This window comes from Neofelis nebulosa, chromosome 8 (genome assembly GCF_028018385.1).
Source record: "Neofelis nebulosa isolate mNeoNeb1 chromosome 8, mNeoNeb1.pri, whole genome shotgun sequence".
In the NCBI taxonomy this organism is placed as follows: Eukaryota; Metazoa; Chordata; class Mammalia; order Carnivora; family Felidae; genus Neofelis; species Neofelis nebulosa.
In genome coordinates, this window is record NC_080789.1 from 111,607,032 (window position 1) to 111,632,434 (window position 25,403).

Genomic DNA, 25,403 nt, shown 5'->3' on the forward strand with positions numbered 1-25,403 from the left:
AGGAAGCAGTCAGAGATATTGTGTCTACAGGAGCAAAGAGGAGGGTACAATTTCAAGTCTCTAAAGAAATGATGGGTTGCCTTTTTGACTTAAAGAGCCTCACATCCACAAATGAATGTTTACTTTGGACCAAGAAGAACTAATAATTTGAAAAATAATTTAAAAAATGAGTGAGATGCCAGGCACCTTCATGTCTTTAAAGTTGTTTATCAAGCATAGGTTTTAGGACCTGAATGATACTAAGAATTTGTCATACTGTATGATTTATGTATATTAAAGGCTCAAATAACAGATCTGGAAATGGTTGTGTTATTGATGTGAATTAAAGAAGTGGAGATGAAGGAATTAAAATTAGCCCCTAATTTACATGAATTAAAAAAAAACATTAATTTTATAGAAGCTTTTGGAAAATTAAAGTGATAAGAAATTGCAAAGTACATTCTCCTAGTAGGGAAAATGTTCTTTTCCCTTCTTGATTATTTTAACAGAGAATCAACACTAATATCTTTTGTATTGTACTTTAGTGTTTACAAAGTGGATTCACATATATTCTCATATTTCATCTCTGCATGACCTCTGGAAGAGAAGGTTTCCTAATTATGCTTTTTAAGGTTTATTTCCTAACTCTAAGAGCAGATTGATTGAGCTCTGTTGCCTCAATTTAGAAGGTTTGGCTGGTTAACTGTTCGGTGGAACATTCAGGAACTCAGAGGAAAAGAAGTAACAAGGATTCTAAATAATAAAAGCTCCTCCTGAAATGATTTGAGTAGCAATCCCAGTCATTTTTCAAAAGGCTGAAAACAGAACAAAACCCTCAGATAACAATGAAAGCAGGGGGCGTGTGTGTCTCCAGTTCTGTCACTTAGAGTAGCAGCTTTCTTGACTGTCTAACTTTTGAGAATAGAATACTTTGGATATCTCTTTCACAAGGACAACTTTATATTTTATTCTTTGTTTTGTTGTTTTACCAGCATATGCTGAAACTTGATTTAAATTGAATAACATTAAGGGAAAAACCAAAATCTCTTGTTATAAATATTTTTTGGTAAATCTTTTACCTTACTAAGATGAAGTTTAAACAGGCTAAAAGTTTATCGCTCTCTTACGTAAAAGAAATCGAGCAGCCAGCAGTCCAGTGCTGGTATGTATGAGAACCAGTGTCAGAGAACCAAATACCTGCCTCACTTTGGTGTCATCGTTAGCACATGGCCTGATGGTCCAAGGGGGCTGCCTGAGCATCAGCCGTCAGGTTCACATTCCAGACAGCAGAAAGTAAGGAAGAAAAAGGACACCTGGTTTTCCTTTTAGGATGGTTTTGTGAAGTGCCACATAGCTTTCTTGCTTGTATCATGTTCTAGTTGTAGGGCTAATGTGAAAACAGCTTGTTGCAAGGCAAGTGCATGACCGCTCAGCTAAAAATCAGGGTTTCCTTAGGGAGGAGGAGAGGAGAACGGATGTTGGCGTAAGCACGTCTCAGTCACAGACGTGTATAACACGACAGGTTAGCAGTGAAGATGCTTCAGTGCAATCAGTTCCTTTGTTTTGGGCAGTATCAGTTGGTTTATAATGATTAAAATTTTGTGGCTGACTACTCTTCATGTATAGATGCCTTTATATTAGAACAATCACATTATTTAAACAAATGGATAAAAGAGGGTATCGAAGAGTATAGTTGTTCTCACAAGTCATGTTCTAACCAGTACCCTAACACTAGCTTTCTGTACTGCTTCTGACTTCCACATTATTTCCAGTCTTCAGGAGGAAATGTAAGCAACTTGATGCTAGCATAGCATATGCGATTTTTCCCACCTTATTCTTTAATGGAAATAAAAATTGCCTGGAGAACAATGGGAAAAATGCCAGCTCACCATTTTTTTTTTTTTTTTTTTAAGAGCCTAAGATTTGGCTTTAGAGAATAGAAGAAAATTCCAGAAACACTCTTAGGAAAGTTATTATTTCTTTTGAATGTGATCTGGAACAGCAAAGGACAATATGTTTTATAGCACAACTTTTAAGACAACTGAATTGGCAGTAAATTCACATAATGAAACTTCTAGCAAGTCTTTATATTTCTACTGGGGAATTCCTTGGTTGTTGGTGTAAATTTTTAAATAGTTAATATCAGCATTTTATTCTTTATATTCCTTTAGTTGTAGAGCTAATGTGAAAACAGCTTGCTGTGTTATGAAGAGTGCCTTCTACGTAGCCAATGAATCAACCCATGCTTGTTTTGGTTGTCAGGAATGCTAAATAGTAGTTTTTAACTTGAGGGATTGCCCATAATGTTATTGCGAGATTCTATTTCTCATCCATAACCAGCAAAATCCCTCCTTTCCACCACTGCCTCTTACCACTAGCATGTCTGGTTCGTTCCCACAATCTCTTTTATCAGGTTCAGCTCTGCATCAGGAGAGAGCAAGTCCTGTTTTCTCAAAGACCTGGGTCTTCATTCTAGATTTCCTATTATCAAGCACAATGTGTAAAATCAGACAAATTGACGTGTCTTATCAGTCCTCCAGTATCTTTCCATTTAAAATAAGAGGTTGAGTTAAAATACTGTTTTCTTCTATTTCTGAAATTCTAAGCCTCTGTGCAATGGCTTTTTTAAAAAAATAAGCTAGAAAAAATTCTAGAACATATTTCCCCAAGAATCCCACATAAATGTTAATGTATATTTAAGGATACCATATTTAAGAAATGCAATGATTATTAGCTTTTTAAAAGGAATCTAAATCAAGAAATATTTGATACTAAGGATATATTAGGAGTTCAAGTACATAAGCTAATTTTTAACATGATACCTAGATTCTGTGGGGGAAAAAGCTGAAACAGAAAAATGTACTTTTACACTCTAACCATGTTGTATATTTTCTTTTAGAAATTAAATGATAAATGTGTTAGATCATGTGAGTCAGAAAAGAAAAGGTAGAGGAGTTACCTTATGGGTCAGAAAATAATCATATCAATCTCCTCGATAACATTCAATTTTATTATTCAAATAGTATGTGTATCATGTCTTGAGGTTTATTAATTTTGAAAGTGAGAGAGAGCATGAGGGAGGAGGGACAGAGAGATAGAGAGAGAGAGAGGATCCCAAACAGGCTCCACATGCTGTCAACACAGAGCCCAACGTGGGGCTCGATCCCACGAACTGCAAGATCATGACCTGAGCTGAAATCAAGAGTCGAACACAACCAACTGAACTACCCAGGCGCCCTTGTATGTATATCATTTTATTGCAGCTGTCATTGTTCTGAAGTCATGGAAAGTGTCCTGAACACATTGTATCTGTAAGTGACTTTACTACTGTAATCTTTATTTACTTTTTGAACTATGGTATAAATGTGTGCCCACGCTTGACCATGACTTCAAGCTTAAAGATTTAAGAATGACAGATTCTGGGTTTTCTCAAATAGTCTTTAAGGATAATAGCCAGGGTTAGAAAAAGGAAGAGGAATAGATACAACTTTTTATTTTATTTTAAAAGTTTATTTATATTTGAGAGAGAGAGAGAGAGAGAGAGTGAGAGGAATCCCAAGCAGGCTCCATGTTGTCAGCACAGAACCCAATGTGGGCTCTATCTCAGGAACCGTGAGATCATGACCAGAGCCAAGACCAAGAGTCAGATGCTTAACCAACTGAGCCATCCAGGTGCCCCTAGAGACAACTTTTTAAAAAGAAATTTCATTTTATAATTTTTAGTAAACATATTGAAGCATTGTTTGAGATTTTATCAAGAATGTGTGACTAGGAGATTTAAAATGAACTTCTTTAGTGAAAATGGTAACTACAATTTAGTGCCTACTGTCTGGCAGTTAATTAGCCTCTTTACTTTTTTTTTTTTTCATTTAATCTTTACAAAAACTGTGAAGCAGAACACCTGTTTCACAGGTGAGGAGACCAGGGCCATCCAGGGTAGGTTGTGGGAAGGCCAAGTGGTCTGCAGGCTCCTGGGACACCACAGCTAGTTTGACTCATGCTTTTCTGAGAGGGTGCTCAGGGGTGTCAGGGCTTACTGAAAGGGATGTTACTAAAGTGGTTTAATAATTTGCTTTTTTGCTTAGTCAGATCTCTTGAAATTGTATATGCTTAGCACATTTTCCCCTTTCCTTCTACCTCAGTACCTCTCCCTATGAATAGTATAAATTCAGCCTAAAGTGATAATGAAAAATCAGAAAATAAAAATTGTGTCCATATAAAGTCTGATTAGTGTATGTAATTCAGTACATACCAATACTCTTAGAATGTAAGGTATGTATGTTACCTCAGGGACTGAATGCATTTGAAAAGTTGGAAACGTTGAGTGTGAGTGGGTAAAGACACAGGCTTTGTACACGGGAATCTGGGTTTGAATCCTGGCTCCACCAAGTATTTGGTACGTGAGCCCCAGAGTCTTGGTTACTTTATATGTTAAATGGGCTAATAGAACTCATCTTGGAGTTGTCGGGTCAAAATGTGATCATGAATCTGAATGAGAAGTATAGCACTTGGGAAAGTTTAGTTGCTCTTGTTTATTAAAATGTATTCTTTGGTGATTTTATTGTTCTTTGCCATGGGAATACCTTCTCATTTGATTTAAGACAAATGGCATGTTTTAAGACTTTTTATATTTAATTTCTTGAGAAAGAGAGAGAATACACACAAGCCAGGGAACGGGAGGGGGAGGGGAGGAGACAGAGTGCATATGTACACATGTAAGCCGGTGGGGGAGAGGAGCAGAGGGAGAGAGAGGGAGAGGGAAAGAGAGATCCCAAGCAGGCTCCATGCATAGCTCAGAGCCCAACATGGGGCTCAATCCCACGACCCTGGGATCATGACCTGAGTTGAAACCAAGAGTTGGAGACTTACCCAATGGAGATACACAGGTGCCCTTTAGAATTTTTAAATAAGAAATAAAGATTTACCAATACTGGGAATATTTCATAGCTTGACTATTACAAAAAATCTGTCAAATTCCTCTCAATAGAATTTGTTTTGGTGTGCCCAGAATATGATTATTTAAAAGCTTTTTCGTTTAAAAATTTTTTTCAAGAATTTCTGTGATTTTTTTATTGCATAATAGTTGGAGTATTCTGAAGTAGTGTTAAATTTTTCAAAAAGTTTATTCTGGGGGTGCTTGAGTGGCTCAGTCGGTTAAGTGCCTGACTCTTGATTTCATCTCAGGTCATGACCTCACAGTTGGTGAGTTCAAGTCACATGTTGGCTATGCACTGACAAGTGTGGAGCCTGCTTGGGATTCTCTCCCTGTCTCTCTGCCCCTCCCCCACTCTCAAAATAAATAAATAAACTTAACAAAAAAGTTTATTCTGGTGTCAATGAACACAATAAGTAAATGATTTATATCCCTGAACAGCATAACACTCTGATTTAAAAAACTTTAAAAATATATGTAATTTTTCTGGTAGTTCTATGGAGTTTTTATTGGGAAAAATTACTTCTCATTCTTGTTTTACAGGCAGGGAAGATAAGTAATGATACTCATAAAAGAGTGATGGATTTGGGCAGAGAAAGAAAAGGGTGTGAGGAGAAAAACTTATCCTTGATTCTCACTCAAATTGGGTTCATTCTCCTGTGTGCTGTGGTGTTCAGCAGCATGGCCAGCCATTGAGACGTTTTTGATTTTGATTCTGGGTTGTCATATATAGTTCAGTGCATGTGACTAGAAAGGTCTCTTGGGCAAAGATGCTAATTTAAGAATGTTGTCAGTCTAAATGCTCCTAAGAGGATTAAACAAATTCCACAGGAAATAGATGGACATGTTTGGAAGGTTTTCTCCCCCAAGTCATTTCCAGAAAACACACACGAATCATTTGCTAAACTAAAAATACAGGTGTATTAATGAGCCCAGCTCACATGAATGAACGGCCAGTCACTGAAGGAACTTCCTCTGCAGGCGTGGGTTCAGCTGCATGAGCTGCGCACTAAGTTTAATTAGAATTTATTTACAACTAGAAACTGCTTCTGTTTTTCTCTCCAAAGTCAGTAATGAAGCATTCCTCCTTGCCTCGTCATTAGTATTCAGAGCTCCATCAGCCTGCAGTTCAAACTCTCCCTTGTTTTTGTCAGAGGAGATGATGGAGCAAGGTTGCTTAGGAACACTTAACCACACTCGCAACGGGGATTATCAATCTGTTCTGTACGTTCACCTCCACACGCAGGGGAGAAAATTGAGTTTTGCTGCTGACAACATTAATTGATTGCAGGTTGTTTTAGTGGGAGTATGATGTTGAAAACTAGATTTCCTTTCATTTTTATGTATTAGATACAGAGAAACTATATACTAACACATTCCACTGTAACTAAAATTATCATAGAGGTATCTAATTTTGGATTTGTATGTTTTAGTATTCAGATCTTGACACTGGTCAGCTTACAGGATTATCTTGGGGTTTTGGAGACTGTTTCTGTAGTGATTTCTTTGGTTTCCAATAAATGCATACAGCCATCTCCTTCAATAGAGTTCTGATTAGTGCAGGCAAGGGGAGACACACGAAGTTGGGGATAGATAGAGGGGTAAAATGGAAATCAGCACCATCTGGTCACCTCCTATTTTATATGGTCCAAAAGACGCTTTTGTCTGTTTCTCCCCCCCCCCCACCCCTCCCACCCACCCAGCTTCTTGTCAGATAGCTGTCTTCAAAAATGTCTTGCCCTAAAATGTAATGAATGCAATGTGTGTCCATGGATGATTTCATCTGACTTGAATTCATTTTTAGAGATACTCTGATTTAACTGTTATGAGTTCTTAAAAGCTGAAACAAACGAGAACAGTGCTGGTGAGAGAAAGCTAGACAGGCAAACAAACAAAATACCTCCCTGAGGTAGGAATGGGTAGAATTGGGGTAAGGAAGAGAGGCCACAGGCAAGAAGCAGTACCTTTTGCTTGGGATCTGTAGCTCTGGTCCTTGATAGCACTTAAGCCAGCTTGGGTATGTATAATGTCTTTTGCTATAATATATTTTATTAATTATCAGTTGAAATTAATGGATCGAGATTTAGGGGGAGACCTTACCTTTTACTCTTGTCAAACATCTTTAGTACTGGTTCTTATTCAAGATGACATGTGAAAATCAACTGCAGAGCTTGAAAAAGCAATGCTCATTCCCTCGTTTGCTCTTTACAGATTGTGATTTAGTGAAAAGGAAGCCACCTCAGCTTTCCTAGGCCTATACTGATTCAGAACCTACTGGGAATGACCCAGATACCTGAATTTTTGCAAGTGCCATGATGCTCAGCCATGATTGAAAAGCATTGCTCCTTTAAAAAATTTTTTTTTTTTTTACATTTATTCATTTTTGAGAGACAGAGAAAGACAGAGCACAAGCAGGGAGGGACAGAGAGAAAGAGAGGCACAGAATCCAAAGAGGTTCCAGGGTCTGAGCTGTCAGCACAGAGCCAGATGCAGGGCTTGAACTCACGAGCTGTGAGATCATGACCTGACTGAAGTCGGACGTTCAACCAACTGAGCCACCCAGGTGCCCCCAGCATTGCTCCTTTAAGTTAGGAGGTCTTAAGTTATGAGTTCTTGAGTCTGGGGTTTCAGATTGCACAAAATTACATGGAGTCTGCCCTTTGTGTATAAGAGTAGAAGATGGAATCCAAAATCACATCTCTGTGTAACAAAGCTTTTCATTAAAGCCGATTTTAAGGGAACAAGAAAAAGTCTACTGCTTTACTATGTTCTAAGAGTTTAAAGTCTATTGGAGAGTATATACAAGATCTCATAACAAATATTCTGGGATGTGGAATATGATTTGTTAAAAAGTTGTGCATTCTCAGAATTTTGTTTCTTAAAAAAAATTTTTTTTTTGAATCTTTGTTTATTTTTGAGAGAGAGACAGCGTGTGAGCAGTGGGAGGAGCAGAGAGAGAGGGAGACAGAATCAGAAGCAGGCTCTAGGCTCTGAGCTGTCAGCATAGAGCCGGATGCAGGGCTCGAACTCACAAACCGTGAGATCATGACCTGAGGCGAAGTCGAATGGTTAACTGAATGAACCACCCAGGCGCCCCAGAATTTTGTTTCTTTTAAAACACATTGAAGTTATCTTTTTTTATTTTATGAACATGTTCATATATAAGGAGTCTTGTAGAAACTGTTCTGGATAAAATTATTAGTGTCAGTGGTACCCAAATGGCTGATGGCTCTGAATGGGTTGTCTAGGGACTTGGCTCTTGGTTGCTGGCAATCTTTGAAAATGTTTTATTCCAGAATTCATAGCAGTCCTGTAGGTTTATCACGTTTCTGTCTTAAAAGAATATTTGTCCTTATGGAAAGGAAGAGGGAGCATCCAAGTCTTGGTTCTCTTATTCCCTGTCTAAAGGTAGCACTGGCACAGATACTTTATCCATGGAGTCATGAAAAGTCTTGTAGCTAATTGGGCTTAAACTCTCTCACTTCTCATTTGAGGAAACAGTCTGAAAGGCTATTTTAATGAGCTTACAGCCACAGTACCCTATTTTTTCACTAGGGTAGATCCCTATTTTGGGTTATATAATGTTGAATTTTGCATGAATGAGTGTTTGATTTTTGGAAAATGCTGAGAGGACTTTCTGTCTCCTCTGTAGTGGATCATGCTGTATTGTGTTCTCAAGGACCCAGAGGACACATAGGAATCATGGACAGACATCTTGATCTGATGATGATCAGGTCACGATCTTGAAGAACAGTGTGTCTATTAATGTAACAGTGAATTTGAGGGAGGAATCTAGGAAGGTTTGACATAATTGAGATCTTTAAGAATACATGCTTTTTAGTATTTAGAGTAGTAGTTTTTAATCCTTAGACCCAGTATCCCCCTTTAATAATAAATATTTTGCGGGGCGCCTGGGTGGCGCAGTTGGTTAAGCGTCCAACTTCAGCCAGGTCACGATCTCACGGTCTGTGAGTTCGAGCCCCGCGTCAGGCTCTGGGCTGATGGCTCGGAGCCTGGAGCCTGTTTCCGATTCTGTGTCTCCCTCTCTCTCTGCCCCTCCCCCGTTCATGCTCTGTCTCTCTCTGTCCCAAAAATAAATTAAAAACGTTGAAAAAAAAATTAAAAAAAAAAAATAAATATTTTGTGACTTATCTTTTTGGTATCATGAGATCAACTTCACAGAGAATAGAACTTAATTATAAATGTAATAACTAATAGAAAAATTAAGTACCAAAATTCTTATATATTAATCTGTAATTTTAACATGTATAGGATGCATATTATAGGCTAATTGCTGACCTATCAAAATATAAGTTAAGTACAAAGGAAGTAACTTATAATAAAAATATCATTCCATAATGTAAATTTCAAGCATGACCTACCTGGAAAGCAAATGCCTTCATGATGTCATAGCCTCCTCAGGAGGTGACATAGCTCCTCCTGAAGAACTCGTTGTTTAAAGTTATACTCCCTGATGACATTTTAGGAAAAGTGTATGCATGAAACAAATACAATTCAGAAACTACATGGAGCCTGACTTTGTGAATTCCTTCCAAGCCACAGCTATAACAGATCCCTGAAATTCCTGATTTTAACTATAAGGGCTACTTTAAACCTCTGAAATCTTAATACCAGTATATGATATGATGTGCCCTTACAAAACATGTTAAATAAGGTAGAAAACTTTAAGTGACTTCTTTCGGATATAGGTAGGTTATAAGGTAAACTGTTATTTAAAAAATTCTTCCACCCAAATAAATATTACATTGCATCATTAGCTTAGTCAAATTCACTATCACTTTAAAAAAAAAAAAGTGTACTTATTTATTTTGAGAGAGAGAGAGAGAGAGAGAGCGAGCGCGCGTGCACGCGGGGGAGGGGCAGAGACAAAGGGAGAGAGAGAATCCCAAGTGGGTTCTACATTCTATGTGCAGCCCACCCAGCCTGGGGCTCGATTCCACAACTGTGAGATCAGGACCTGAGCCAACATTAAGAATTGGGTACTCAACCGACTGAGCCACCCAGGTGCCCCTATCACTTACTATTAATACAACAACTAGTAGTTAGATTCTCACTCTCTCTCTTTCTCTCTGTCTCTAAAGAAAGACAACAATTTCTTAAGGTCTTGCATAACAGATAACAAACAGGAGGGTAACAAAATCGCAATGAGATTTGATGCTAATCAGTTTGAGATTAATTCATTTACTACTTAATAATCCATTTTACCGTTTTGTAAATTTTTGAAATCACATTCTTTCTTTGAAGAATCCCTGTATCAATTAGTTTTATTATTAAAATGAATCTTTTTATTAGAGAATCTAATATTTTCAAGGTGTCAAAATTTATGGAATGCATTTAGAGTTAATAGCTGTTTGCTCTAGTAATTCAGAGTTCCACATATTTATATTTATCACAGTTTGAGAATTGTTTTTTCTTTGTATAAATTCATGTTTGCTTGGGTTAATGCAAGGACAAATAATTCCCTACTGGATAGAACATAGTGATATTTGTTTGCATTCCCTCACTCAACCTGGAGTCTTATTTTTCCTATTAGGTAACTAAAAAAACCCAAAACAAATATTGTTGTTTACCTAAATAGCTAACCTTGTGTAAATGATGCGCATCAAATCGGTCCAGAGCTGAATTCCTACGTTAAACAAGAGAGTAATTTCACAACCCAGTGTTCCAAAAAGTTGAATTGATGGCTCAATTATACTAGGGACGTTAGCATTCTTAATTGAATCAATCACTGCTTTCTTCAACAAAAGTTTCAATTCCATCTGTTCTTTTGGTTTATTATTCTTTGGTGTGTAGTTTGCTTTATTTCCTAAATATATAAGAATTTTGCTTTTGTCATTTGAAATTATTGCTAGTGTTGCTACCTCATGCTGAAGAGGAAGCCTTGTGACTGTTTGTTTTATGGTAACTGATTTACAGTGCTTAATGCTACCTCAAAGAGTTGTAAAGACCAAATGAATTATATACATAAAAGACTTGGAACAATGTTTGGCCTGTACTAAGTGCAATATAAATGTTCGCTATTCATATCATCACCATCATTAATCTGTTAATATCATCATCTATATTAATCATTATTATCATTCTAGCTACTCAAGAAGAAATGTAATATTCTCAATAAATCTTTGCCAAATTTTTAATCAATTAAAATATATTTTTTTTTTTTAAAGTTTCCTATTCGTAGGACTATAGATGCTTCATCTGTCTATTTATGCTGTGCAGGAGGGTGATTTTGTGTGGCTTTATGGCAACAAGGCACTGTGGTTCCTAGTGTGGTCTGGGCACATCTGGGGTCCTCAGAACTGTCTTAGAGGTGCTGTGGGTCACAGCTGTTTTCATAATAATAAGGCGTTATTTGTGTTTCCACCCGTGTTCTCTCTAGAGCGTGCAGTGCATTTTTCTAGAAGCTAACAAGGGTGTCTTGGCATCATTGCTCTCAGTGTGTTTGTGAGTTTTGTTTTAAAATTTTCTAGGTTTTAATTTCTAAAATGGGCAATATTGATGGAGATAACGCATACAAACAAAAGTTCCATGGAGTTTTCAGTAATTTTTAAGGACATCAATATTACCAAAGCACTTAAACTTGAGTCTCATCTGGTGAGGAGCAAACCACAACTCCCATGCCTCATGTGACAGGCTGAGCTTTACACCATTGAGGCATTAGGATAAAAAGTTAAAAACCTATTTTTGCGTTGTTACCCATCATTGGATTCCCAGATTTGAACACTTGCATATCTAAAGAGGAGTGCCAATTTTAATTCACATTTATCTAGCTGTAAGGATAAATTTCTATGCCCCCTCACAATCTAGGACTTAACCAGCTGTTGGGAGTTTTGAATAGAAACAGAAACAGAGGGTCCTATCTTAAATTTTCCTGAATGTTTCTTTGTATCCCGTCCTCACCACTGAGAAGAAGAACATTGCTAAGCAGTGTTGTGACCCGGCACAGTTTGCGGCACTGTGTTTATGAAATAACTCTAACAGGTAGACATTTTAATACAGTTTTGACTATTTTGGCTATAACTGGAAAATGAGCAGCTTTTGGAATTCAAAACTGAGAATTCTTTAATTATAACAGGAGTAGATTCATGCATTTTATTTTGTTTTCCTGTTTTTAGAAAATTTAATATGAGCCTATTTGTTCCTGCTTGAGGGAAGTAAAAAGTCTATTTGTAGCGTTGACATCACCTATTACTATTTTTATTTTAGCAAGATCTTTAGTAATGATGCGGAAAATATTTATAATCTCACCTATTGTTACTAGTTTTCGAGTAGGAAGGAAAGGCTTGTTTAACCAATGGTAGGTTAATCCTCATTTAAACAGCTGTGGATGACTTTAGTTTCACATTTTTTTTCTGATAGCAGGTTTTTCAAAAGTTTTGGTAGCATTTAGTGATCTTGTGTTGATCTTTTAAAAATAACTCACTATAACAGTATTTTATTTAAGTATTGCAAATTTATTTTGAGTCATTTTTTCCCTCATAATTTAAAAATACTTAAAAATGAAAGCTAAATTAAATGTCTTCTGTAAATTTTCTTGTGGTAATGAGATCAACTCCTCCCCAAACCCCTGTTTTTATATAGACCAGTTTTGCATTTCTCTACAGTTTTTCTATGAAGGTTTAAAACCTTTATGCAATAAAGTTTTTCTTATTTTGCATTTGGCTAATATTGTGTTACTGTCTTTGCTTACTCAGGAGAATTCTGCAAATGATTTTTTTTTGAAGGAAAATGTAGTTATTCCTTATATATTTCTTATAAAATACTGTTTATCTGGCATTAGAAAGTCTTATATATGTATTTTAGGTAGTATGAAGAGAACTTTGGAATAGTGTGGTGAGTTTAGGTTTGAATATTAACACCTATTAATTATTAATCACACTAAGGTTTTTTTTGGATGCTTTATTAACATTTTTATTTGGAGGTAATAATACACACTGCAGATGTAATTAAGTCTATGTCAGTTGACTCATTTTATATTCACTACTATTAGACAAGAAAAGTTAGGAAAGGGAATTGGGCAATTGACATTTGAGTGCATCCTTTTAACAGCTGAGGGAATTGAAGTTCAGAGAGGTTAATTTGCCTGAAGTCAGACGGAGAGCAAGTTCTGGAGATCCAGTTTAGCTCTCCTGTCTGGCTCCTGTGTTCTTTAACTTGCAAATTGCTGAGTCTGAGAACAGAGTGAGTCAGCCCCTGGCCCTGCCACCCTTACTTTTGAGACTGCTATTAAAGTGTTAATTGTTATAATGGTCTTATTCTCAGACCTCAGAGTTTTGTTATTTATGAAATAATCTCTAAAGTTTAAAAAAAACCCTTTTATTTTTATCTTTTACTTCTTTAAAATCCTTTAAATAAGATTTGTGGTTTTTTGGTTATAATTATCGGAGAGACCAAATTTCTTCTTTATTGCACAGACACTCTCAAATGAATAAGGTTTTGATTCATAACAAAAGTGTTTAAAATCATAATGAATTAAAGCCTCTTCAAAGGCTGTCTCATTTGCCAGTAATGGGAACATTAAGACTGGTTGAATATAAAAGTGTGATCATCATGGTGGAGAACATTATTCACATTTGTAATACTAACTTCTGAAGGGTGGATTTTGATTCAACTGTCCTGCCTGGTGAATTTCTTGAAGACAGTTACTGTCTACGAAAACTCCTCTGTTCTCTAGGAACCATAGATAACTGACCTGAGTTTTACTTAGGGTGGTCACAGATGGAGTGTGGAAGGGAAAGGTGAGAGAGCAGGCGTATTTGATTACCCCACAGAAAGAAAAATGCAAAGCGGATGGAAAACAGTTGGTTTCCCTCCTCAACCAGCTATCAGTAATTCTCCATTGGACAGAACTCCATTATATTTTGTTGAATATAGAACTCTGTAACATGTGTCTTTAGTAAACTAATCATGCTTGCCAGCTAGAGACTACAACAGTCACACACATCACACAATCCTGAGGACAGATGGCTAGAGCATAAATCTGGAAATGGTAATGTCAAGTCTATTGTACAAGGCTTCTTGGTAAAATATTGATAGCTTAGTGTCCAGCTGTAACTGCTGGTTTCTGGTCTTCCTATTTTACTCTTATTGTTTAAATGAATAATGCTAGTACTACTTTAAAGTCCACTGGAAAATTTTAAATCAGATTAAATTGTCAAAGTGCATAACTAATGTTTCCATGTCTCTGTACTTGTGTTAATTAACAATTTGTGAGAAGTGCTGTATGGATAAATTTAACCTCTGAATATTTGAAATTCTGACCAGACCACTTGTTTAATGTCAAGGCATATCAGTGTAGGAAGAAAATGCTGCCAAAGGACACTGCTTTCTCAACATTTTAAAGTATTTCAGAAATGACTTCGTGATTTAAAATTTTGTAATAGCGATAATACATATACACCCAAGCAAACATTCATATTTATATGTCTATCTATAATATATACACAGCGTTATTTAATATTTTAATTTAAAAGTCTCAATTCTTTATCATTATTTAATTAAATATATATTTTTATGTGTCAAGTTTTTATTTAAATTCTAGTTGGGTAACATAGTGTCATATTAGTTTCAGGTGTACAATTTAGTGATTCATGGTCACATACAACACCCAGTGCTCATCACAACAAATGCCCTCCTTAATACCCATCTCCCATTTTCTTTATCATTATTTTTAAACTTAGTGTTTGTCTATATTGATATAGTTTTTATTAAAACATTAGTAGATGAGTATTTCATTTTCAGAACACATAGTAATTCAGTACACAGTGTAGCAGAAACGTTACAGATGTTGATACTTACACTTTATTGATACTTTTTTCCTCTCCTGCATATTACCTAGCAGTCCTCTCCAGCTCCACAAGATCCTGTTAACCTCGTGTTTTCTTTGAGCGATGTACTATACTAACAGCTATTGTGCTGTTATTAGTTTCCTGTGTAGGGATCATTCTGAACTAGTTAATACTGTTCTTTATTTCCAAGTCTTTATAGAAGAAGTGATTATTAATAGTAGGAAGAGTTAAATTGTATCCTAAAATACATTTTAAAAAGTCCTGGAAGTATCTGAACAGTTTTAGAAATATTTTATTTATTTTTATCCCATAAAATAGTACATTCGAAAAAGAGTTTTAATAATAACATTTAAAGATGTGTTCTTGTCTTACAGCAATATTGGCCTTAACAGCAATCAGATCAGCATCTTGTGCTTTGTTTGGCCTGCTGCAGGAACAGATAGTGACAACTGTAGAAACGCTTGGATTAATTTGTTCAGGTAGTATCTAGATAGGATACTATAAACGAACTACTGTGGAACTTTTAGGAGATTTTTTCCAGTGTAAAAGCAAAGATGCATTTAGAAAAGGGAAATGCGCAATTCATTTAAAGCCTGCTTTTTCCTGTTTTGATAACACAGGTGAATTCTGCATTATGATCATTTTTATACCACTTTCTCCACAACTTTTTGTCAGATGTTCTCATTACATTCCCTGAGTAATATATGTACCATACATTTTATTCGTCACACCTCTGAGTCTCTACCCCTGACCCCTTACCCCCAGGATGTCTTTGCACTTGCCAGTCAGAAAGAGCCAAGTCATGACCATGACCTACTTTTTAAGGATTTTGATCTGTTTTTGGAGTTAGTCAGAATCTGTGTTTTGCTGTAGGATTAAGCCTCTGAAAGGATACATGTTTTTCCTCTTTGCAGATGCTTTTTTTTTTTATATTTCTGTTTTTTTCAAAAATTTTTTTTTACATTTATTTATTTTTTTGAGAGACACAGAGAGACAACACAAGTTGGGGAGGGTCAGAGAGAGAAGGAGACACAGAATCCGAAGCAGGCTTCAGGCTCCGAGCTGTCAGCACACAGCCCAATGTGGGGCTCGAACTCACAAACCGTGAGGTCATGACCTGAGCTGAAGTGGGACGCTTAACCCACTGAGCTACCCAGGTGCCCCACTTTGCAGATGCTTTTTTTTTTTTTTTCAATACATTTTGTTTTCAATTTTTTTTTTTCTTAACGTTTATTTATTTTTGAGACAGAAAGATACAGAGTATGAATACAGAGGGTCAGAGAGAGAGTGAGACACAGAATCTGAAACAGGATCCAGGCTCTGAGCTGTCAGCACAGAGCCCGACACGGGGCTTGAACTCACAGACTGCGAGATCATGACCTGAGCCGAAGTTGGACACTTAACCGACTGAGCCACTCAGGTGCCCCTGCTGATGCTTTTAATGAACTGTGTAGAAATGGTGCACAGAGGTGCTTTGTGTTCATATCACTTTCAGAAATGCATGTGCTCTGTCTTTTAGTTAGTCTCTGGGAAGAAAAAGTTCAAAACGTTTTGCAAGATAGAAAATTTCATTATGTGCTATGGTGTTGATAGGGCTGGGCATTATTCCTACACCCTCCCCACCCCCACCCCCCATCTGTTGCCCTCCACCCCTCCCCTTGCAAGGGCTGTTGACTGAGCCTTGGATCCTGTGTCCTAAGAAGAACCCCCTTCCTGCTCCCTGCTTTCTCCTTGGGGTGACCCCTGGATCAGTGGACTGTATGGAGTTGGAGTATCAATTGTCAGTTAATTGGACTATGTTTAATCATTGAAAATCAGTACTGAATTTTTCTTTGGTAAGAATCATGACATTTTGTTTTTGTTTTTACCGTTTAGAAAATAGGACAAATTATGAAAATGTAATCATGACAATTTGAATCCTACCCTTTTTGGAGATTGTTATCTGCTTTTCTTCCCCAGCCCCACCCCCAGCGATGAGCCTTTGTTGTAAGCTTTCATGTGATCTTGAAGCGCCTCCATCCCCTCCTTTGAATGCCATATATATAATTACCTAAAGCAGAGGTTCCCAGGCATACTATCCATCGAAGTCACTCTTTAAAAACGGAGATTTTAAGAATGATCTAAAACATAAAGTTGTTAAAGAGCAAGCTGTTTACTGAGTTAAGAAAAATATGATTTTTTTAAATTATTATGTCTTTTATCTGGCCATATGGTCTTTAGTAGTGACCAGATGAAGAACTGTCTTGATATAATTAAACTAGCTCCCATAATTGGGTATAATTGGACAATAAATTATCTTAGGTTTCTGGCCAGCAATTAATATTACTAATGGTCTAAATTTATTTTAGAGTTATTTATTTGATAGACCGTATTGCTTAACATTATGAGAATGGGCTTGAGTGCCAGTTTGCTAGAGCTTAGTCTTGGCTTCCTGTTAATAGTTCTATGTGTGTGGACATGTTACTTGGTGTTTCTGGACCTCAGTTAACCTATCTCTAAAATGGGGATAAGAGAGGTCTCTACTTCAGAAGTTTGTTGTAAGAAATGAATTATAGTAAGCATTTGAAAAGTGTTGGTTATTTTTATTCCATAAATATATGAAAATTATATTGACAACTTACAATTATAGACTGTAATGATAAAACATGCTTTCATATTCTTACAAAATATGTCTACTCGGGGCGCCTGGGTGGCTTGGTCGGTTAAGCGTCCGACTTTGGCTCAGGTCATGATCTCACGGTCCGTGAGTTCGAGCCCCGCGTCGGGCTCTGTGCTGACAGCTCAGAGCCTGAAGCCTGTTTCAGATTCTGTGTCTCCCTCTCTCTCCGCCCCTCCCCTGTTCATGCTCTGTCTCTCTCTGTCTCAAAAAATAAATAAACGTTAAAAAAAAATTAAAAAACAAAACAAAAAAAAACAAAATATGTCTACTCAATCAATATATATGCATAATAGAAAATTCACGTCAAACGACAGAGAATGTATACTTTGCATAATTACATATTCCAGAATGAGGGGTGGGGTTTTATTAGGTAATTCAGTAGTGTTCTCAAGGACCAGATTCCTTTTGTCATTCTCAGCATGTGGGCTTGCTCTCAGAGTCACAACGGAATTACAGCCGTTCTTTCCTACACATTCCAGCTGCGTGAGTTGGAAACCTACTCCCCAAGCCCACAGAAGACTTCACCTGATGACTTGTGGGCTATAATTGAGTCTCTTGCCCTTTCTTAAGCAAATCCTGAAAATGAAATGAAATTACAATGTCACATAGCCAGGCAGAGAAAAATAGTTCCCTGAAAAAAATTGAGGTTCTGGTAGTGACAATGGAATATGGAAAAGATATTGAGTTAAGGGACATTTTCTGTTGTAGCATTTATGTTTTTAAATAGAAAATAGCATTTAGTTATGTATGAATAAAAAGCCTTTTATTTGGGTATTCGGTATATATAATTTACCTACAAGAGGATGAATTAATTGATATATATATATAATTTCTCCTCAAAAAAAAAAAAAAACCCTTTGAAGTAGAAATCATTAACTTCATTTCATGAATGGAAAAGGTCAGTAGTCCAAGGTGATAGAACCAGTAATTGCTGACAGATTTGTGATCCTCCAAAATTTAAGCTCTTTCCATTATAACATGCAATTTCTTATTCCCGCCAGGCACCAAGATATTAGATGATGTTCTTAATCTTTATTGTAACACTGACTTACTTTAGTTATTTTTAAGACAGGTATGAATTTTAGGTACAGATTCTATACCTAAAACATAGTGTTTTGTATTCTCATATTAGCAAAATTTTTCACAGTGAATTAACTTTTGTTAAATATAAGTTGGATATAGAATTTGTGAGATGCTTCATAATATCCTGTGCAGTAATATATAAATACTTCTGTTTAGCCCTGTGACTCTATCAACTCTTTCTAAAACAAATGTTTAAACTCTAATTTTCAAGATGATAAAAACCCCAAAAGTTCATTTTTGTCTAAATTTCATATATTACTAAGCTTTTAGACTGGGTAACTGGGAGGATGGTGGTACAAAATATGGTTGTATTTAGAAGGATGAATGGTTGTAGTGTCACAGTTAGTATAGGATAGAATTAACTGGTGTTCATGGAAAGATGGACGTTTTAAAAATTAAATAAAAATCATTAAGTAGCTTAAAAGACCATATTCCTCTTTGCGCCTCTTCTTCCTCCAGAAGGCGATGATTCATTTGTTTGAAAATTATTTACGTTCTGCTTGATTTAAAAAAGTGGTCTTGGGGCGCCTGGGTGGCTCAATCAGTTAAGCACCTGACTCTTGACTTTGGCTCAGGTCATGATCTCATGGTTCGTATGTTTGAGCCCTGCATCAGGCTCCGCATTGACGACGGTGCGGAGCCTGCTTGGGATTCTTTCTCCTCTCTCTCTGCCCCTCCCCATGCTCTCTCTGTCTTTCTCAAAATAAATAAACTTAAAAAGTGCTATTAACGTTTATGGGAATGATAGATTTTTAAAAAATTAAAATGGTAATCCTCCCATAGAATTTCTGACAAGAGACTTGGAAGACAGAAAACAGAATAGACCTGCAGAGTAAACATCTGTGTGAGCTTGGTGCTTCTGATGCCATGGGGAAGGTGTGTGGGGCCCTTAATGTCTGTATTAAGACTGCCAATTGATGGTCTTAAATGCACTTCACTGATGACTAGAACGTCTGGTGAGCAAAATGACATTTTAGCATGGCTTCTGCAGTGTGCACCACACATGAAATACTGGTTTGGGATTCAAGGACAAATGCAAAGCAATTGGTCAACCCTCAGCAAGGTAGGATCCCTAGCATTTCACCTTTGTGATTGCCATGGTGAAGACAGTGTAAAGCTGGAGTAATTTATTCCCACCACATAATATTTGGGATGGTGGTAAAGGGGATTTTTTGCTATCATTCCTCCTTACCTCACCACCCTGGGTATTTCTGAAAGGGTGTAGTTTGCACCAGACATTTGGAGTAACCAAGATAGTATTCCCCCCACCCCCCGCCCCCGGTTCCCTCACCTGCTGCACACTTGGTGCTGAATGGCAGTGACACCTGTTTTTACTGGAAAACCTGTTCTTACTGTTTACAGGAAAATTACACTAATACTTTTTTTGCTTTAAAATCTTAGCCCACATAGTGGTTTGAGGGAGCCCTCACCTGAGTACATGCCCAGAGGGAAAGGACAGAGACTAATTTGATCTAGAATTCTGTTATTTTGGCATGAAAATGCTGTGTTAGTTCCAAATACCTCAACAGATCAAAATGAAGTGCTGACAGTTAATTCCCTTAGCTCTCCTTGCAACTCATGAAAACGTGATCATAATTTAGCACCATCATCTCAAAAGAAAAAAGCCTTAACATGAAGTTAGTGGACATGTTGTGCTTTCTGTTGTTCCCTTAATGCTCCCTCTCCTCAACCAGATTTTAGGATGTAGGTCCTTCTTGAAGGCTTCTGTCTCACTGAAAACTTTTTTTTTAAACCTTTATTTATTATTGAGAGTCAGAGAGAGACAGAGCATAGGCATGAGGGAGGCAGAGAGAGGGAGAGACACAGAATTTGAAGCAGGCTCCAGGCTCTGAGCTGTCAGCACAGAGCCCGACGCAGGGCTCGAACTCACAAATCACGAGATCATGACCTGAGCCGAAGTCGGATGCTTAACCAAATGAGCCACCCAGGTGCCCTCCTGAAAATTTTAAAATAAAGATCTTGCATCTGTTGACACCAACTTTCTCAAACAGAGGAATTGCATTCGTTATCAAAGTAAAATTGTGAAGATATATATAACATAGAGGAAACCAAAAAACAGACATAGTTTCATTAGTAGATGGTTTTAGTTTTCTGTGACATCGTCTATACTAGGCTTATGCCTTTTTTTCATTAATCAAGTCCTAAGCACATAACAACCCCTTAAACTCAAAACAAAAACAAATAAAACAATAACCTGTAAAACTCTTTAAGCATTAGAATGAGAAATATATAAAAATATTTGCTTTTTGACAAGTTTCTGTGGCATCTAACTTTCTCTGAATGGCCTACTCTTGAAAAGTGGATGCTCTGGGTTTGAGAAATATCATATGTACCAATACCCCAGTACAGAGCCTACTGGAAAACATATTCCGAGCATGATAAAATCTGTGTTCTACAGTCCAGGAGAGTCTCCCAAAATTCTGTTTCTAGGCTCTGATTCTTTTTTCAGGAGTCATCATTAGCTATGGTTTTTCCTATGTTAGGTCTTAAGTAATTTTTCTTGGGAAGCCAGACATTTACCAGTATTTTGAATGACTCTGACACTGTGTGCTTGGTAGAATGAACTGGTTTTTATGATGCTGATAATTAAGGCACACGACAAATGTCAGCTTCTAATTCAAATTTGCAGAATCCTTTACTTAATAAAAGATATTTTGTTAAGAAAGAAAACTTCTCTCTTCACAGACTCATGTTAAATGCCTGGTTCCATATAACATAAACAATCTGAGTTCCGCTCCCAGGATCATTTAAAACGACATCTATTGTGCTCTTCTTCACTTTGACAAGTGGGAGCTGAAGAAGCCTCTGAAGTGCATTTTTGTTGTTATAGTCACTTCTATTCTCATCGAGTAAGGAAGGTCAGATTTCATTGCTGTCCTGGGAGTCATCCTTTTCATCAGTTATTGTGTGTCTTTCTGTTGGGTGAGTAACTCCATTTATTAAACTTCGGAATGATCATTTGTAGAGGAAATTGTGGCATTGACGAGTGGTATTCACTTAAGGAATCTTGATTTGCTGGGATGTTAAAAAGGTAGCAATCGGGTTTTCTCTTTGGTTGATATGTCTGTTCTTCTAACTGATGACGAATGTAAACTCAGGCAGAATTTACATCTCAGTGTTTCACTTTCCTTTTAGACAGTCTTGTGGAAGCTCTAGAAGCTTACAGTTTAAAGTAAAATTGGACTCAAGAAATGTGCCCGGGTAATTCTCTGGAGTTTGTAACCCTTGCCTAAAAATGCGTGAGTGATTCCAGGTATTAGCTGTTACAAGTCATTGGTCAAGGCATTCCACCCAAGGAATGGTTATTGAAACGGTAACAAGTTTGTATTAGCTAGCCTACAAGTCTTTTTATCTTGGATCAATGAAAGATACTACTTTCCCAATAAAATCAATTCAGTCAAACTGAGCTCTGGTAAGATGTGTATGAGTAATTGAAATAGAAGGCAGAGTATGGTACCCATACTAAAAAGACATGAAGAAGGACAGAGGAATTAAAAAGAGGGAGAGATTTGGCATAGGGGTGCAAGACTACGAGAGAGAGATAGAGATAGAGATAGAGAGAGAGAGAGAGAGAGAGAGAGGCTTTTAATTCTAAGGGAGGATTTTATCCCAGGCAGAGGAAATAGCAACTGTGTGAGTTTAGAAGCAGCCTGCCTTTATGTAATTAATCATCAGTTCGGCCTAATTGGAATAAAAGATAATCTTTCACATTTTGGGGGGAGGGCATTGTGTAATGGAAGCTGAGGCAGACCCTTTCTTTGTAGTAGGTCAGCTTTACCCCCTTGCAGTGTAGTGTTACAGAGTCAAGGGGACTGTCAGAAAGGAGATAGAACCCATTCCCAAGGAAATGAGTTAGTAGGAACAATAACTATTTTCTCAGTTGTTCTAAAGAACAATGCAATTTTGAGAGTTTACTACATCATTCTTGCTTATAATTCATATGGCGAATACAATGAAGCAGAATTTTTATTAAGACCAATGGCTACCAAAAAGTTTGTAACAGCATCACTCAGATTGGTTTTGAAATGGGCAAGTATTAATGAGCCTCTGCAATGGCAGTGCTAGATCATTTGGGATATAGCAATGAGAGATATAATGATTTACTTAATATTTTTGAGCAAGGAGATGTGCAATCCACACGCAAAATTAAGTAGGAGCTAAGAAATGTTGAGCATCTTATAAAGGATGCACGTTTGAAAGGTCTTGGTTTATCTATGTTATATACAGTGAGTAACACCACAGTCATTTTCTTCTTTAATTGTAAAACAGTCTGGCAAGATAATAGTAATACTTTCATCATACCTTTTATATTTTCTGGTAGTAATTCTGGTTGCTAATTATTTTCTATGCGTGTACTATACCCTATATGATGTTTTGGGCACTGAGGCTACAAAACTGAATAAAACATAATCCCTCCTTTTCAAGTAACTTAGTAGATTCTAACTTGTTTTTCTGCCCCAATCCACTCTGATAAAAACACGTTCTAATAAGAACACTTTGGAAAGGGTGGAGAAAAGGAGACCATAGAGTTACTATTGTTTGGTGATGGATATTCCTCTGTCCAGGTGGAACTGCTGCATCCATTGGTCATTGCTGTGCAAGTGGCTGAGAGAGAAAATCAAACCAACGCTATACCTTCCTTGACCTTCCATGCTTGGTGGTGGGATGTGATCAGGTGTATCTGTGTGTCTAGAGAGATTTTGTATGGAATAGAGACAATCTGGGAGCCAGCAGTATCCTTTTATAGATATTTAAGAAGTTGAACTTAGCACCGTAAAGACAGTGGGCTAGTTGGAAGGAAAAGAGTGTATGGGGAGGGTTAGTCAGTAACCTTTGAAGCTCATGATTGGAACAGATATGGACAGAAAACAAACAAACAAACCCTATAATTTTGTTTATCTAAATTATCGTAAGCCAAGGAATTGAAGTGTGGTAGCACAGTTGTATATGTTAAATCTTTGTCGCATGTAGGATGTTAGAGTATATTCAGTTTAGTTTCTTGATGTTCCACATGACAATAGTGAAATCAAGTTAGCTTAAGAAGAAAAGAATGAAATTGTTCTTCATACCTCACTAGCATAGGAAATCAATGGGAACAAGAACTAAAAAAGGTGTTATATTAGGAACCACAAAAGTACCTCTCTGGGTCCCTGATTTCTTGCTTGCTTCTGGAATTCTTCTTCATTCTTCCTTCCTGAGAGCAGCATTCTTTGCCCCATTTCCATGTTTCTAATTTGTCAACCTCACATCACTAATTTTTTAGTATCATAGTTCTAGCCTCCTGCAGTCTCTCAGTCCCACTTGCATTATCTCTAGAGAGATAATGCAGTTGTGCCAGTTTAGATCAAAGGTCCCACCCTGATGTCATCAGTTGCGGCTAGAAGGGTATGGTGCAGGGTGGTGGCAATGATGATATCCTGGCAGTGGCTGGGGGTCATGAAACAGTCATGAGGAAAACCTATGTCTGCCAAGGGCCTACCCCTTTGGATGGGTGGTATGTAGGTAGGTGTGCAGAAGAGTATTCCTCAAGGAATGGGATGGCACCTGAACTTGGATGAATTGGCCTTATAAAGATGCCTTATGATTACAAAAGACTAAAACATATTAAGAGCATTAGGAAAAGTAAGGATAGTAAGATACACATTCAGGCATGGAGGTTATGTAATTCACTTCCTTTGTTCAAGGCTTTCTTTTAAAAAAAATTTTTTTTAATGTTTATTTATTTTTGAGAGAGGTAGAGACCGAATGCAAGCAAGGGATGGGCAGAGAGAGAGGGAGACATAGAATTCGAAGCAGGCTCCAGGCTCCGAACTGTCAGCACAGAGCCTGACATGGGGCTTGAAGTCATGAACCGTGAGATCATGACCTGAGCCGAAGTCAGACGCTCAACCGACTGAGCCACCCAGGCGCCCCTGTTCAAGGCTTTCTAATAGTTAAAGCAAAAATTGAAGTATTTCTTATTCTGTGATCCTAAAGTTTTCTTTGTTTCTTAGTTATTTCTGATTTAAAAATTTCCTGGGAGATCATTTTCCCATGCATGCAAAGTACAAGGTTTTGTTTTCTAATTGAATTTTAAAATAGAACTAAAACTTCACAATATTTTCTTTAAATAGAACAGTGGCACTGTTCTGTTTGAACGGATTGGGACCACATCGTCCATGTCTTGAAAGGTAATGTTCCAGTAACTGTTCTCAAAAGACTATCCATTTTCCGCCAATTAATACATTGTCAAATGCCATCATTTGGCTTTACTCAATGTCATCTAAGTATCTTACTATTAGTTTCCTAGACTTTCCCCATCAATGAATGCTTTTATACTTTTCTCATTCTGAACAGTTGGTGTGGCTTTAATAAGAATATATCAATTCCTGCTATTAATAACCTCTGTTCCAGTTTTAAGGCTCAATAATTTAAAAGATGGCCCTAATAGTGTGAGATTCTTATTCCTAATGAAGAGCTATTGTCATTGGCTTTAACTGTAACTTGGTATATTAAGTTTCTTTCAGTTTATATTAAGATTCTTTTTGAACTGTTAGTATTCTGCTTAAAATGTGAAGTCTTTACATTATGAGAAATTTATGTTCTTCTTTTTAGAAGCTTGACTTTAAGTCAAACTGGACACTCTACCTTTTCCTATTGTTTAGAAAAGGCAAAAAGTTAGGGCAAGGAAAGATCCTAGGCTGTATTTATTCAGAATTGTTCACATTCTTAGTTCACTGGGAGCATTTGTTAACACTTTATTACTAACATGGAGTATAAGTTAATGACGCACAAAGTTTAAAACCTCTTATGTTCAATTAGAGGACCTATTAGCTTTGGAAGCAGTAAATAATAATTGGCATTTACTGAGTTTTAAATAGGATCTACATGTTGTATTTTTGGTTGAGAGTGCTCATAGCATTTTGTGTTGTGTTGCGAA

General features: G+C 37.0%; 1 protein-coding gene across 22 annotated transcripts in view; it reads left to right on the plus strand.

The window, feature by feature from the left end:
• Window positions 1–25,403, plus strand: part of PARD3 (par-3 family cell polarity regulator) — a 668,338-nt gene that overhangs the window by 210,634 nt on the left and 432,301 nt on the right. The window contains exon 1 of one of the 22 annotated variants that reach the window (XM_058681515.1): window positions 21,282–21,406. The exons of the other annotated variants lie outside the window; for them this stretch is intronic. The gene's annotated coding sequence lies outside the window, so the exon portion shown is untranslated. Of the gene's footprint in view, window positions 1–21,281; window positions 21,407–25,403 lie in introns of those variants that run through there. 22 annotated transcript variants of the gene reach the window in all.